At 38.3% G+C, this 15,106-nt stretch overlaps 1 protein-coding gene across 2 annotated transcripts in view; it reads right to left on the bottom strand.

Moving 5' to 3' along the window:
* Window positions 1-15,106, bottom strand: part of FHIP1A (FHF complex subunit HOOK interacting protein 1A) — a 286,478-nt gene that overhangs the window by 204,401 nt on the left and 66,971 nt on the right. For both annotated transcript variants that reach the window (XM_028491776.2, XM_055085932.1), the window contains exon 4: window positions 3,253-3,379. The gene's annotated coding sequence lies outside the window, so the exon portion shown is untranslated. The remainder of the gene's footprint in view (window positions 1-3,252; window positions 3,380-15,106) is intronic.

Below are 15,106 nucleotides of genomic sequence, written 5' to 3'. Positions count from 1 at the left end.
CGGCTCACGGGCGCAGCCGCTCCGCAGCAGGCGGGATCCTCCCGGACCGGGGCACGAACCCGCATCCCCCGCATCGGCAGGCGGACCCTCAACCACTGCGCCATCAGGGAAGCCCGTGTGTTGTGTATTTTAACATAATTTTTTAAGTATAAACTTAATGAAATATTTTCTTGTAATAGACTTAACTTATAAACCTATAGTCACATTTTTATCTTACATAAAGTGTATTATCTCTTAATATTAACATGCACAGAATTCTATAATATTGTATATATCTTTGAAAGTAAAGGTATAATCTGTAAAATTGAAAATATTTTAAAAATAACACATTTTATACACAAAGCTTACATTCTGTAAAATTAATAACTTTATAGGAAGGGTTACTAAAGAATGTAAATGATAATGAAAATAACATGCTATCAAAATCTAGTACTTGGTGTTAATTCTCCATTTCATATGGGGTATTCAAAGAGCTTCATAAAATCTCAGAGCACTATAAAGAAAGTATTTCACCTGTTTGAACCATAAATTGCACAGCAAAGCTTTCATCACAATGTTTACTGAAAAATGCTTGACTGGATGCTAGAGTAGCATAGCACAGACTCCAGGGGCCTCTAATATCTATCTGTGGTGCTCCAAGGACAATGGTGCTTCAAGGACAAAGGACGACCCTGCCTGAAAAAGTTTCAACGTCACACCCCCTACCCTACCGGACTCTTAATCACCCTCCCCACCAAGTTGCAGTGGTTACAAAATTCCTGAGCCCACCTGGGCAACGCCCACCTGGGCGACGGGACCTGTCCCAAATAAGGAAAGGCATCTGCCCTGTCCCACTCCCACCCTATAGAAGGAAGGTGTATGTGCCTCAACCAATCAGTAAACAACATTTTCACCTTGGACCATTCTTTTATTTTCTGGCTATAAAAACTGATCAATAAAAAAGCACATGTTTGGGCTCGACTCTCCCAGACTACTAGGAAGTCGGCCTGCTGTTCTGGCAGTGACCCTTCTCTCTAATAAATTCTATCTTCTTTACATTCTGCCTGTGTCTGGAAATTCTTTTCCAACCCGCGTTCGGACCACGACACTACCCCGTTACTCTTTACCCTCCATCTGAATAAGATATCTGACGTACAACTTACTGGCAAACTAAGAAGATATTTCATAAAGGTATTTCAAAAAACTTAGTATTCGGCATCTAGAGGTTAAAAAACAGATTTATCCATTTGTATCCAATGAAAAATATATCCGTTTTGAACTTAGACAAAGTTCAAAGTATAGTTTTATTCAGTTACATTCTTAATTTGATCTAATAATAAGCTATTTGAGAACACAACCCTGTGTCACAACAGTATACTAAAAACACTGGCACTGTTTTATTCAAAGCAAAAATCAAGGTGATTACAACACCTTTAAAACCAAAAATACAAAGATTAGGTACAAGTATGCTTTTATTGCATTGGGGGGGGTGTCAATCTTGGGTGGTATTTACTTGTAAAATGCAGATTCCCAAACCCTTCCCCCTAGCCCTCTGATTCAGATTCTGATACACTAGATGGCGGCCTACTAATTTTAATTTTCAATGTGCTTTTTAACAAGCACTCTAACAACGCTCTGAGAAGCAATGCAAAACACACCTCTAATAAGATGCTAATTACAGTGCCTTAGAGGTATATCTTACAAGGAAGTTAAATCTCACCTTATTCAACCTGATAAACACAGGAATCCTTTCTACAATACTGACAGATAGACTGGTTGATCAATTTTAATAAGAAAGAATACCAATATTTACATACAAATAAATAGCATATGCTTCTCTGTAAACTACAAGTCTAATCACTTATTTTAACAAGACTACCATTGTTTGAAACTTAGAGTCACCTCTTTCTAGAATTAACTTTCAATACAGTGTATAAGCCTTCAAACACATATACAATTATAAAAAGAGAAACTGGCTTCATTACGTTATTGCTCCTGATCAAAATTAGAACTCCCCAGATTCCGTAGCTCTGAAGACATTTAGATTACTTCCCAAATACACTCTCACAGGGTTGAGATTTGTCACCACAGAAAATAGGATGTTTAGATACATATATATGTATGGCCGAGTCGCTTTGCTGTGCACCTGAAACTATCACAACATTGTTAATCGGCTATACTCCAACATAGTTTAAAAAGAAAGAAAATAGGGGCTTCCCTGGTGGTACAGTGGTTAAGAATCCATGTGCCAACGCAGCGGACACCGGTTCGAGCCCTGGTCCGGGAAGATCCCACATGTTGTGGAGCAACTAAGCCCGTGCGCCACAACTACTGAGCCTGCGCTCTAGAGCCCGCGAGCCACAACTACTGAGCCCACGTGCCTAGAGCCCGTGCTCCGCAACAAGAGAAGCCACCGCAATGAAAAGCCCGTGCACTGCAACAAAGAGTAGTCCCCGCTCGCCACAACTAGAGAAAGCCCGTGCGCAGCAACGAAGACCCAACGCAGCCAAAAATTAATTAATTAATTAATTAATTTTTAAAAAGAAAGAAAATAGGATGTTTAAAAGAATGCTACCAGAGGATCAAGATGCAGTTCCCAAAGAAAAAATGTTTAAATGTTTTGAGAAGAGGAGAGAGTGTAGCCTCTCAGAAACACTGCTTTGAACAAGATAATGTTCACCTCTGTGGACCGGCAATGTTGCCTGCCATTCCAGTAAACAAAGAATGTTGCTGCCATTCTAGTAAACAAGGACCAAGCCATCAGCCACTGCAGCATCCCACCCCACCCCCACTGATGGTACGCCCTGAGGGGAATTCAGGACAGAGAAAAACAGGAAGCATTTTGTGCTTTGGATACTGGCCCTAGATAGTTAAGATGCATATCTAAGGAATAATTTCTTTCAGCCCAGATTCTTACATCTTCCCATACATAGAAAAGCACTAAAATCATTAACTTGCGATGTCTGTTTTTGTGATTAGCAGTTATCTTTTGATGTTCAATTACATTTTTGTTCCAGCCCAATAGGCCTATACATCCTGGCTCCTCCCTAAACTCTCTGCCGCAGCTCCTCAGAGGTATCTGAGAGGCTGTCTCCTGGCCTATAGTCCTCAGTTATATCCTCAGTAAGGTCCCCGAATAAAACTTAACTCGAAACTTCCAGGTTGTGCATTTTTCTTCTGTCAACACTTGCATGTGTAAATTCAAGTAGGCTTACTTTTTTTTAAGTTTATTACTGAACACATCTCAATAGTAATAAGAAAAGACGACTTTACCTGTGAGTGCTCTCTTCACGAGCCTTCTGCTAGGTTGCGTTTGCTCACTTCACTCTATCAGAGGGGCAGAAAAGATTTCTCCAACACTTGGCACTGCTGGCAACTCCCAGAAGAAGACTTCCAAAACCTACAGAAAGGAATAAAAAAGATTTAAAAAATAAAGCCCCAGAATCATTGATAAACTGCAAAAAAAAACCCAATCTAAATTTCTCCAGTTTTTCTCCCCCATATTTACCACCATTTGTTGTGCACTGAGTGGGTTCTCCTCAGATTGCACTTATTATTTTTAAAAAGTTATAAACAAGGGACCTCCCTGGTAGTCCAGTGCTTGAGGCTCCACACTCCCAGTGGCAGGGGGTGTGGGGGAGTGGGGAGGTGGCAGGGTTGGACCCCTGGTCGGGGAGCTGGATCCTGGGTGCCCCAGCTAGGAGCCTGCATGCCGCAACTAAAGATCCTGCATGCCACAATGAGGATCCCGCACGGGGCAATGAAGATCCTGCGTGCCACAGCTGAGACCCAGCACAGCCAGATCAATCAATCAATAAAAATATATTTTTTAAGTTATATGCAAAAATCAAATCTTTACTTAGAATTCTGAACGCTAGCCAGAAATGAAAGACTCCCACTGGGTAGCAGAAAGTAGAGAAGGATTCTTCTGTCCTCCAAGAGATGGTAAGTAATTATATACTTCTTTTAGAAGAGGAAAAAAATGTGAAACTAAATAAATCCATATCCACGCATCAGCAGCATCACATTATAAGGACAACAAAATATAAAATAGCAGGGAGAGGACCACAAATAACTTGCATAACCTGCTTTTTTAAAAAGTGTGATACTCCCCAAATATTCCCTGGTACCTCTGACCTATCCAAACACTGATAGTTGAAAGTTTAGTTTTCTGCCATCCCATGGGTAAAGTTTACTTTGGTCTTGGACACACATTTCATATCATCAGGTCTAACTGGGAAGATAAGTTTCACAACACAAATGCATGGCTTAATCCCTACTGTACAAGCAGAAAAACATGAGCTTAAAGAAGGCTGGGAAATTATCCCACCTAAGATAAACAGTGCAGAGAAGAGGTGTCCAGGAAAGCACAGCAAAGAGACTAACCCCAAGCAGTTAGAGCACGAAAGGCAGAAGCTAATGCAAATGCTAAACAAACCCCATGAGAAGCCGCTATTCTAGATCAGAACAGGCGGAAGCCAGAGAAAATGACCAAGAAAAAACAATCTTTAAGAAAACAATAGGGCTTCCCTGGTGGCACAGTGGTTGAGAATCCACCTGCCAATGCAAGGGACACGGGTTCGTGCCCCGGTCCGGGAAGATCCCACATGCTGCGGAGAGGCTGGGCCCGTGAGCCATGGCCACTGAGCCTGTGCGTCTGGAGCCTGTGCTCCGCAACGGGAGAGGCCACAACAGTGAGAGGCCCGTGTACCACAAAAAAAAAAAAAAGAAAGAAAACAATAAATACTATACTTAGTTAAAGCATGGGAACCATTTAAATGCCCAATAACTGGGGAAGAAGAGTTAAGTAAATGTGACAAAATGACATAATTTAGTTAACCCCAATTTTGTCAGCTGTTAGAAAATTTTGAGTTTTAATAAATGAGAAAACGCCATTTATCACATAAAGAAGAAAGAAAAAACAGAGTACAACGTTGTAATTACATACGATCACGATCACTTAGGCAAAGCAAGAAACAAGAAGCAACTTGTTCTGATATAGTGAGAAGTATTTATAAGTATTTCCCCAACTTTAGATGGGCTAAGGTGAGCAATTCAAGTCAGAGTCTAGTAAAACAAATAGGTCTTTTCAAAATCTCTGCCGTAGCAAGGATGCACCACTCACTAACATAATAACTTTTCTGGAACAGCCCTGGATATTAAAGGATGGTTCCCTATAAGTCACTGTAAGAGGTTTTGTGTGTGCGTGTTTGACCTACAGATGTCTCAAAGACTTGGAATGCAATACCTTTTCTTATAACAAATGTTTTGTGAAAGGGAATAAAATGGAGGAAGGGACCTCAACTTGACCTAAAGCTTCAAAACTAGGCACAGTTTTAATGCCTGGGCACACAAAGAGTGCGTATGGGGCATGAGAAGCAAAGGATAACATTTGACATGCAAATAAACAAATTCTTCTTATTAAAATTTCGTCAGTACCTTCAAATCCACCCTCTTCACTCTACTCAATTATAAAGCACCTGGGACCTTACAGTATAATTCATAATCAAATCTCCGGGCATTTATTCGCAAGCCGTTTTACAATGGCTTACAAGCAAGAGAATTCTACTTCTTCCATAATCCCACATGAACTGTTTGATCATTGTGTCCTGGAGAGAGACAGGCTCTCCTACTGCCTCTTAAGAATTACAGATTGCTTCCAGATGCTTTTCAGGTGATTTCAAGCCTTTTCTCATTCTGTGACTCTTGAATTACGAAAGGGCATCTCTAATTCATGAGAAATACTGCTCCCACTTCAGTGTCCGTTAACATACATTCTCCCCTTCCACTACATTGTAGCCACTCACACACGTATGCTTTTAGTTAGGTAATAATGCCTCCCTGTGTATCAATCAGGGCTTTACGGAGAACCACTCATATTTTACCATCGTGATTCCGCTAGCAGCCACACTTTGAGACTTCAAAGGAAGCTGAGTCCCCTGACAGTAATGCACAGAATGACATCAAAAGCAAGGTTAAACAAAACTCAAGTAAACTGAAAGGACTCTCTTAAAATTCACTGGGTCTTGGTAATTCTCTCATTGTCATCTCATTTAAACACAAAATATGTCTCCTGCTAAAATGTGGGGAAGTTGGCAGTTAACAATTCAGTCACACCCAAATCTCTGCCCAGGCAAGTGCTTTCCTTCTAACAAAACGTGCTATCTCCACATAGCAAAACCAAATCCAGCCTCAGAATCCTTCTGTGCAGTGGCTATGTCACATCCCTAAATTCAACAGAGGAACAAAATTTAAACCTCATTTCCAGATGGCATAAATTCAGTGAATTCAGACCTCTACTGTGCTGAGTGCATAAATCTGTTAATAGGCAAAGAGTGCACAAAAAGCACAGCAAACCGCCAAATGAACACTGTGCATGTTGTGGGTGGAGAGAATTAACATCCACATCACAGATTTTTCTCTGTATCGACGAAATGAATGCAGAGGGGCGTTTTTACAGGAGGCGTGGATTTTTCCATAGCACTGGATTAACTGACCCGTGTTATAATCAAGTGCTTTCCTGGAGAGTAATTAACAAATGAATCAATCAACTACAAGTCTCGAACAGTTCAACAAGTTTTCAAATACGTGGAGTTGAGGATGAGTTAATTATTGAATAATTTCATTCTCCAAAAGAGCGAACAGAGACAGGTTATGTGGAAAAACCTGTGGAAACTTGCAGAGAAGAACAAAATGTTCTACCAAGGCCCACAGTCTTCACTATTCCACTTAATATTAATAAGGGACTTCCCTGGTGGCGCAGTGGTTAAGAATCCGCCTGCCAATGCAGGGGACACGGGTTTGAGCCCTGGTCTGGGAAGATCCCACATGCCACAGAGCAACTAAGCCCGTGAGCCACAACTACTGAGCCCATGTGCCACAACTACTGAAGCCCACGTGCCTAGAGTGCATGCTCCACAACAATGAGAAGCCCGCACACCGCAAATGAAGAGTAGCCCCTGCTCACTGCAACTAGAGAAAGCCCAAGCCCGCGTGCGGCAACAAAGACCCAACACAGCCAAAAATAAATAATTTTTAAAATAATTAATTTAAAAAAAAGAATATTAATAATAACTCAAGAGTCTTAAAATGGTTGGATCTAAACCCAGTCCCTGAATTTTATAGATGATAAAAATAAAGCACAAGGAAGCTAAGTGACTTTAGGGCAGACAGAGGTAGAACCCATATCTTCCAACCCACGGTGATGCGATCTTCTCCACATTAAACTCACAATTCTTCAACTATCTACCCATTAAGTCTATTTCATTTCCCCCAAACAGCAAAACTTTTAAAGCTTTGGGAAAAGTGGAACCAAATGAAGCTTCAATCTCCAGTTTCCATCCAATCAATCCCTGAGATTTTACATTAATTATATAGATTCTCTTCTTCACTCAAGAAACACAGCGTAATTTGGATGACTTTGGGAAGGTCCCAACCATGAAACAAATGAGTGAGCTACAGCACATCACCAAGGAGGAAGAACAGAGACAGACTACAGGCATCTCAGAAATGAATCAAGAATACTGACTGATCAAAATGAATAACGAAGATTAACAAAATCAAAATCTAAGTACTAAGTGATATTTCCCAATGTAACAACTATTCCTAAGATGTTTCTTAAAGAAAAAAAAAGTAGTGGTCATTGTTGTTTAAGGCTCTGTAATCAAGCAGATTTGGAAAATGCTACATTCTAAAATATCCCTCTTGAATATTCACAAAGCGCATCATGTGTATAAAGGCTCGAAGAAGGCCTACAGGAAAGAAGCCCACTTAGTTTTGTTTAATATATACGTTTCCCAATCTTATTTGACATCTTTTGTTTGCAGAACCTGTACTGACCCTGCATCGGCAGGCGGACGCGCAACCACTGCGCCACCAGGGAAGCCCCACATATAGCATTTTTGATGAGTAACATGGCACCCATTAAGCAGCATTTATAGTGAGACTGGCTTCCTCTTCCAGACCCAACTGTTAAAAATCAACTCTTGGGACTTCCCTGGTGGTCCAGTTGTAAAGAATCTGCCTTGCCATGCAGGGGACGCAGGGTTAGATCCCTGGTCAGGGAACTAAGATCCCACATGCCACAGGGCAACTAAACCCGTTCACCACAACTACTGAGCTCGTGTGCCTCAACTAGAGCCTGCGTGCTGCAAACTAGAGAGCCCACACACCCTGGAGCCTGTACACCACAACTAGAGAAGAGAAAACCCACACACCACAACTAGAGAGAAACCCGTTCACCACAACGAAAGATTCCCGCACCGCAACGAAGATCCCGCGTACTGCAACTAAGACCCGACACAGCCTAGAAAATAAATTAAATAAATAAATAATAAATCTTAAAAAAAAAAAATCAACTCTTGAGGTAAAGGACCCCTGTGATTACAATGAAAATAACAATCACCACCACCAAGTAATAAGTGCTATGTGCAAGGCGCTGTGCTAACTACAATTTTTTTTTGAGAAGGGGTAGAATGTATTCAAATTCAAATTATACTCCCCAGAGCCTGTATCTATTCATAAACAAGAAAACATTTTTTAACAAATAAATAAACTTATCATATACACTGTTCTGTACCTTGCATTTTTCACCAAACAACATATATTGGCAATGTTTCCAAAATGATACATAAAGAGATTCACTGATATCTTTTTATGACTGCACAGTTTTCTAATGTACAGCAGTACAGTAACACAATGTATTAATTCAGTCTCCCATGGATGAACATTTTGGTTGTTTCCAATCTTTAGCCATTTTATAAACATTACTACATAAGTATCTCTGTACATAAATCATTTTCTCATGAATGTAATATGTATGTATATGTAGGATACATTCATAGTATATATAAATGTATGTATATCTAGAGGAATGTACTCAATATTTGTACCTAGGATAAATTTCTAGAACTGGAGTTCCTAGCCAAAGGATATGAGATTTTTCATACTACAGATTTTGCCAAACTGCCCACTAAAGAGACTATTGTTTTGTACTCATTATCTCTACAGAGTAGGTTATAGAACTTCTTAATCTTTGCCCATCTAATAGTGATGAATGGCACCTCGGTTTAGTTCTAATGTGACTATCTCTTATAATGAGCAGAGTTAAGCATCTTCTTCATATGTTTAAAAGACACTGTTACCTCTCTTTCTATAGACTATATCCTTTGTCCATTTTTCTACTGGGTTGTTGGACTTTTTCTTATAGATTTGTAGAAGCTCTTTATTAGGGAAATTAGTCCCTTTGTGATATGAGAAGCAAAAATTTTTCCCCATTTTCTTGTTCTTTGTCTTCCCTTATGCAGGATTTTTTCTGTTAGTTTTTTAATGTAATCAAGTTTATCAATCTCTTACAGCTTCTCTCTTTTCTGTCTTACTTAGAAAGGCCATATACACTCCAAGATTATAAAATAACTTTCCCACGTTTTCTTCTATAATATACTTTATTTTTAAAATTTCTGTTTCATATAGATCAATTTTGGCTTAACACTTGAGATATTGCTCTAAATAGCTTTTTCTTTCCCCCATCCAGGTGGCCACCTGGTTATCCCACCACTGTTTACTAAACACAGCATCTTTCTCCAATTAACTTGATATTTGGTAACACAAATGTTTCAATTATTGTAGCCTTACAGTACGTTTTAATCTCTTTTTCAGAATTGGCCTAGCTATTCATGCTTACTTATTTTTCCATGTGAGCATAGAATAAGGTTGTTTAGCTCCCCCAAAGTCCTGTTGTTATTTTTATTGGAATTACATTAAACATACACGTTAATTTAAGGAGAACTGGCATCTCTATATCCAAGAATACGACAGGCCTTTTCATATCTATTTTGTATCCCTCAGAAGCATTTTTAAACTCCTTCACACACATAATACATATTTCTTAACTTTATTCTTAGGTATTTTATCCTTTTTATGGTTAACTGTTTTTTCTTCCACTACATTCAAACTAGTTGTTAGTATATATGAAAGCTATAAATGCTGACATATTACTTTGGTATCCAGGCACATTTATAAATTATCTTATAAATCATCTTATTCTTTATAATTAGTTTTTCACTTGATTCTCTTGGGTATTCTAGTCAAATATTCCTATCATTTATTTGGAAATGATAGGAATATATGACTAGATTTTATACCTTTATAACTTTATTTTCTTTCTGTTGTCCACCTACATTAACTTGTGATTCCAAAACACCATTAATAAGGAGTGAAAATAGTGGACATCCTTATTTTGTTTCTGGCTTTAATGGTCTCAAATTTCCTATTAAGCCTGAGATGGTTTTTAGATTGAGAAAGACATATTTTACTAAGAACACTTTCCTACTATATTTTGACTTTTTTTAAAAAAAATCGATAATGATACTGAATTTTATCAGATGTCTTTTCTATAAAAATGATCATATGATTTTTTCTATTTACATTTAACAAGATGATGAATGTCTTTAATAAATTTCATACTACTGAACCCTCCTGCATTCCTAAAACAATCCCCACTTGTTATGGCACATTATTCTTTTAATGTGTACAAAGCACACAAACGTCATCTCACTCCATCCCCTAAGCAGCCCCGCAAGGTATGCGCTGGCACCATGGCTGCACGGGCCCTCACCCACTGTACTCCCACTCTCCTCACTGCTCCCCCTCCAGGACTGTGCCACTCCTGCCAGACCTGCTATCCCCGAGATCCTCCATCCCCAGATAGCCTCCTCTATCCTTCCTCTCCCCATGTACGCCTCTGCCGACACAACACCTCCACACAAAGGCCCTCCCTGTCTACTGTCTACCCCATGTAAAACAGACAGAAAACACCTTCCAATCTTGTCACTCATTCCCTGACCCTGTTCTATTTTTGTTTGTAGCAACTGTCACCGTCTAACATACATTATATTTCACTTCTATTAATTTACATTTCATCTCCCCCAGTAGAATATACGCTCCATTAAGAGAAGGAGTTTCATCTCCATTAAGAGAAGGAGTTTCATCTGCTAGGCCTGGCATACAGAAACTACTTAATATTTGTTGAATGAGGGAATGAACAAATGAATGAATGAATGAACACCCATTTTATAGACAAGAAATCTGAAGCTTAAAGAGATGAAGTAAAATCATTCACTGGCAGAGCTGGGACTGAAACCCAAGTCAAACTTCCAATTCCCTACCCCTAACCCTTAAAACCAATGACAGGTGATTTTAGGCCACAGAAAATGCTCATATATCTTATGAATACTAAAGTGCAAGTTAGTGACTCCACTGAAAGTAGATGTCCCTTTACAAGGTAAGCAAAAGAATCAGAAGATGGCACCCATAGACCGGCTTTGGAGCCCAAAGAGATAATCTCCAACCCTACACTTGTCCAACACAGTCACTGCTAGCCATGCATGGTTACTGGAACTTGGGATGTGCTGTCTGCGACTATGGAACTGAAAGTAATTTTAATTCATTTTAATTGATTTAAATCTACAAACTGATACTGGTGTGAATCTACTTTTTCTTTCTTTTTTTTTCATAGTGGTATTATTTTTAAGAGTCCAAAATAGAAAACAACCCAAATATCCATCAGCAGTAGAATGGATAAATAATGTTATATTTATACAGCAATGAAGATGAATGAACTACAAATACATTCAACAATTCCCTTGATTCTCACTAACATAATGTGGAAAAAAAAAAGCCACAAAAGATTATGGTGAAACTAATTTATTTTTAATTTTTGAATTTTATTTTATTTATTTTTTTATACAACAGGTCCTTATTAGTCATCCATTTTATACACATCAGTGCATATATGTCAATCCCAATCTCTCAATTCATCACACCACCATCCCCACCACCCACCACTTTCCACCATTGGTGTCCATACGTTTGTTCTCTACATCTGTGTCTCAATTTCTGCCATACAAACCGGTTCATCTGTACCATTTTTCTCAGTTCCACATATATGCATTAATATACAATATTTGTTTTTCTCTTTCTGAATTACTTCACTCTGTATGACAGTCTCTAGATTCATCCATGTCTACAAATGACCCAATTTTGTTCCTTTTTATGGCTGAGTAATATTCCATTGTATATATGTGCCACATCTTCTTTATCCATTCGTCTGTCGATGGGCATTTAGGTTGCCTTCCTGACCTGGCTATTGTAAACAGTGCTGCAATGAACATCGGGGTGCATGTGTCTTTTTGAATTATGGTTTTCTCTGGTTATATGCCCAGTAGGGATTGCTGGGTCATATGGTAATTCTATTTTTAGAATTTTAAGGAACTGCCATATTGTTCTCCATAGTGGCTGTATCAATTTACACGCCCACCAACAGTGCAAGAGGGTTCCCTTTGCTCCACACCCTCTCCAGCATTTGTTGTTTGTAGATTTTCTGATGATGCCCATTCTAACTGGTGTGAGGTGATACCTCATTGTAGTTTTGATTTGCATTTTGCTAATAAATAGTGATGTTGAGCACCTTTTCAAGTGCTTCTTGGCCACCTGTATGTCTTCTTTGGAGAAATGTCTATTTACGCCTTCTGCCCATTTTTGGATTGGATTATTTGTTTTTTTAATATTGAGCTGCATGAGCTATTTATATATTTTGGAGATTAATCCTTTGTCCCTTAATTCTTTTGCAAATATTTTCTCCCATTCTGAGGGTTGACTTTTCATCTTGTTTGTACTTTCCTTTGCTTTGCAAAAGCTTTTAAGTTTCATTAGATCGCATTTGTTTATTTTTGTTTTCATTTGCATTACTCTAGGCAGTGGATCAAAAAAGATCTGGCTGTGATTTATATCAAAGAGTGTTCTTCCTATGTTTTCCTCTAAGAGTTGTATAGTGTCCGGTCTTAAATTCAGGTCTCTAATCCATTTTGAGTTTATTTTTGTGTATGGTGTTAAGGAGTATTCTAATTTCATTCTTTCACATGTAGCTGTCCACTTTTCCCAGCACCACTTACTGAAGAGACTGTCTTTTCTCCACTGTATATCCTTGCCACCTTTGTCATAGATCAGTTGAACATAGGTGTGTGGGTTTATCTATCATTCTAACTGGTGTGAGGTGATACCTCATTGTAGTTTTGATTTGCATTTTGCTAATAAATAGTGATGTTGAGCACCTTTTCAAGTGCTTCTTGGCCACCTGTATGTCTTCTTTGGAGAAATGTCTATTTACGCCTTCTGCCCATTTTTGGATTGGATTATTTGTTTTTGATTACTGTAGCTTTGTAGTATAGTCTGAAGTCAAGGAGTCTGATTCCACCTCCGTTTTTTTCCCTCAACACTGCTTTGGCTATTTGGGGTCTTTTGTGGCTCTAGGTATTTTATTCTTTTTGTTGCAATGGTAAATGGGAGTGTTGCCTTAACTTCTCTTTCAGATTTTCATCATTAGTCTATAGGAATGCAGATTTCTGTGCATTAATTTTGTATCCTGCATATTTACCAAATTCATTGATTACCTCTCGTAGTTTTCTGGTGGCATCTTTAGGATTCTCTATGTATAGTATCATATCATCTGCAAATAGTGACAGTTTTACTTCCTCTTTTCCAATTTGTATTCCTTTTTTTTTCTGCATCTATTGAGATGATCACATGGTTTTTATACTTCAATTTGTTAATAAGTCGTATCACATTGATTGATTTGCATATAGTAAAGAATCCTTGCATCCCTGGGATGAATCCCATTTGATCATGGTGTATGACCCTTGTAATGTGCTGTTGGATTCTGTTTGCTAGTATTTTGTTGAGGATTTTTGCATCTATATTCATCAGTGACATTGGTCTGTAATTTTCTTTTTTTGTAGTATCTTTGTCTGCTTTTGGTATCAGGGTGATGGTGGCCTTACTGAATGAGTTTGGGAGTGTTCCTTCCTCTGCAATTTTTTGAAGGAGTTTGAGAAGGATGGGTGTTAGCTTTTCTCTAAATGTTTGATAGAATTCACCTGTGAAGCCATCTGGTCCTGGACTTTTGTTTGTTGGAAGATTTTTAATCACAGTTTCAATTTCATTACTTGTGATTGGTCTGTTCATATTTTCTATTTCTTCCTGGTTCAGGCTTGGGAGGTAATAACTTTCTAAGAATTCATCCATTTCTTCCAGGTTGTCCATTTTTTTGGCATAGAGTTACTTGTAGTAGTCTCTTAGGATGCTTTGTATTTCTGTGGTGACTGTTGTAACTTCTCCTTTTTCATTTCTAAATTTATTGATTTGAGTCCTCTCCCTCTTTTTCTTGATGAGTCTGGCTAATGGTTTATCAATTTTGTTTATCTTCTCAAAGAACCAGCTTTTAGTTCTATTGATCTTTGCTACTGTTTTCCTTGTTTCTATTTCATTTATTTCTGCTCTGAACTTCATGATTTCTTTCCTTCTGCTAACTTTGCATTTTGTTTGTTCTTCTTTCTCTAGTTCCTTTAGTTGTAAGTTTAGATTGTTTATTTGAAATTTTCTTGTTTCGTAAGGTAGGCTTGTATTACTATAAACCTCCCTCTTAGAACTGCTTTTCCTGCATCCCATAGGTTTTGGATCGTCATGTTTTCATTGTCATTTGTCTCTAGGTATTTCTTGATTTCATCTTTGATTTCTTCACTGATCTCTTGGTTATTTAGAAACATATTGTTTAGCGTCCATGTGTTTGTGTTTTTTATGCTTTTTTCCCTGTAATTTATTTCTAATCTCATAGCGTTGTGGTCAGAAAAGATGACTGATATGATTTCAATTTTCTTAAATTTACTCAGGCTTGATTTGTGACCCATGATGTGATCTATCCTGGTGAATGCTCCATGCGCACTTGAGAAGAAAGTGTAATCTGCTGTTTTCGGATGGAATGTCCTATATATATCAATTAAATCTATCTGGTCTATTGTGTCATTTAAAGCTTGTGTTTCCATAATAATTTTCTCTTTGGATGATATGTCCATTGGTGTCAGTGAGATGTTAAATTCCCCCGCTATTTTATAGCGATTTCCTCTTTTATAGCTGTTAGCAGTTGCCTTATGTATTCACGTGCTCCTATGTTGGGTGCATATATATTTATAATTGTAATATCTTCAGCTTGGATTGATCCCTTGATCATTATGTAGTGTCCGTCCTTGTTTTTTGTGACATTCATTATTTTAAAGTCTATTTTATCTGATACGAG

Source organism: Physeter macrocephalus, chromosome 7, assembly GCF_002837175.3.
Source record: "Physeter macrocephalus isolate SW-GA chromosome 7, ASM283717v5, whole genome shotgun sequence".
Taxonomy (NCBI): Eukaryota; Metazoa; Chordata; class Mammalia; order Artiodactyla; family Physeteridae; genus Physeter; species Physeter macrocephalus.
The sequence above is the reverse complement of the archived record's forward strand: the minus strand, read 5'-3'. Positions and strand labels throughout refer to the sequence as shown.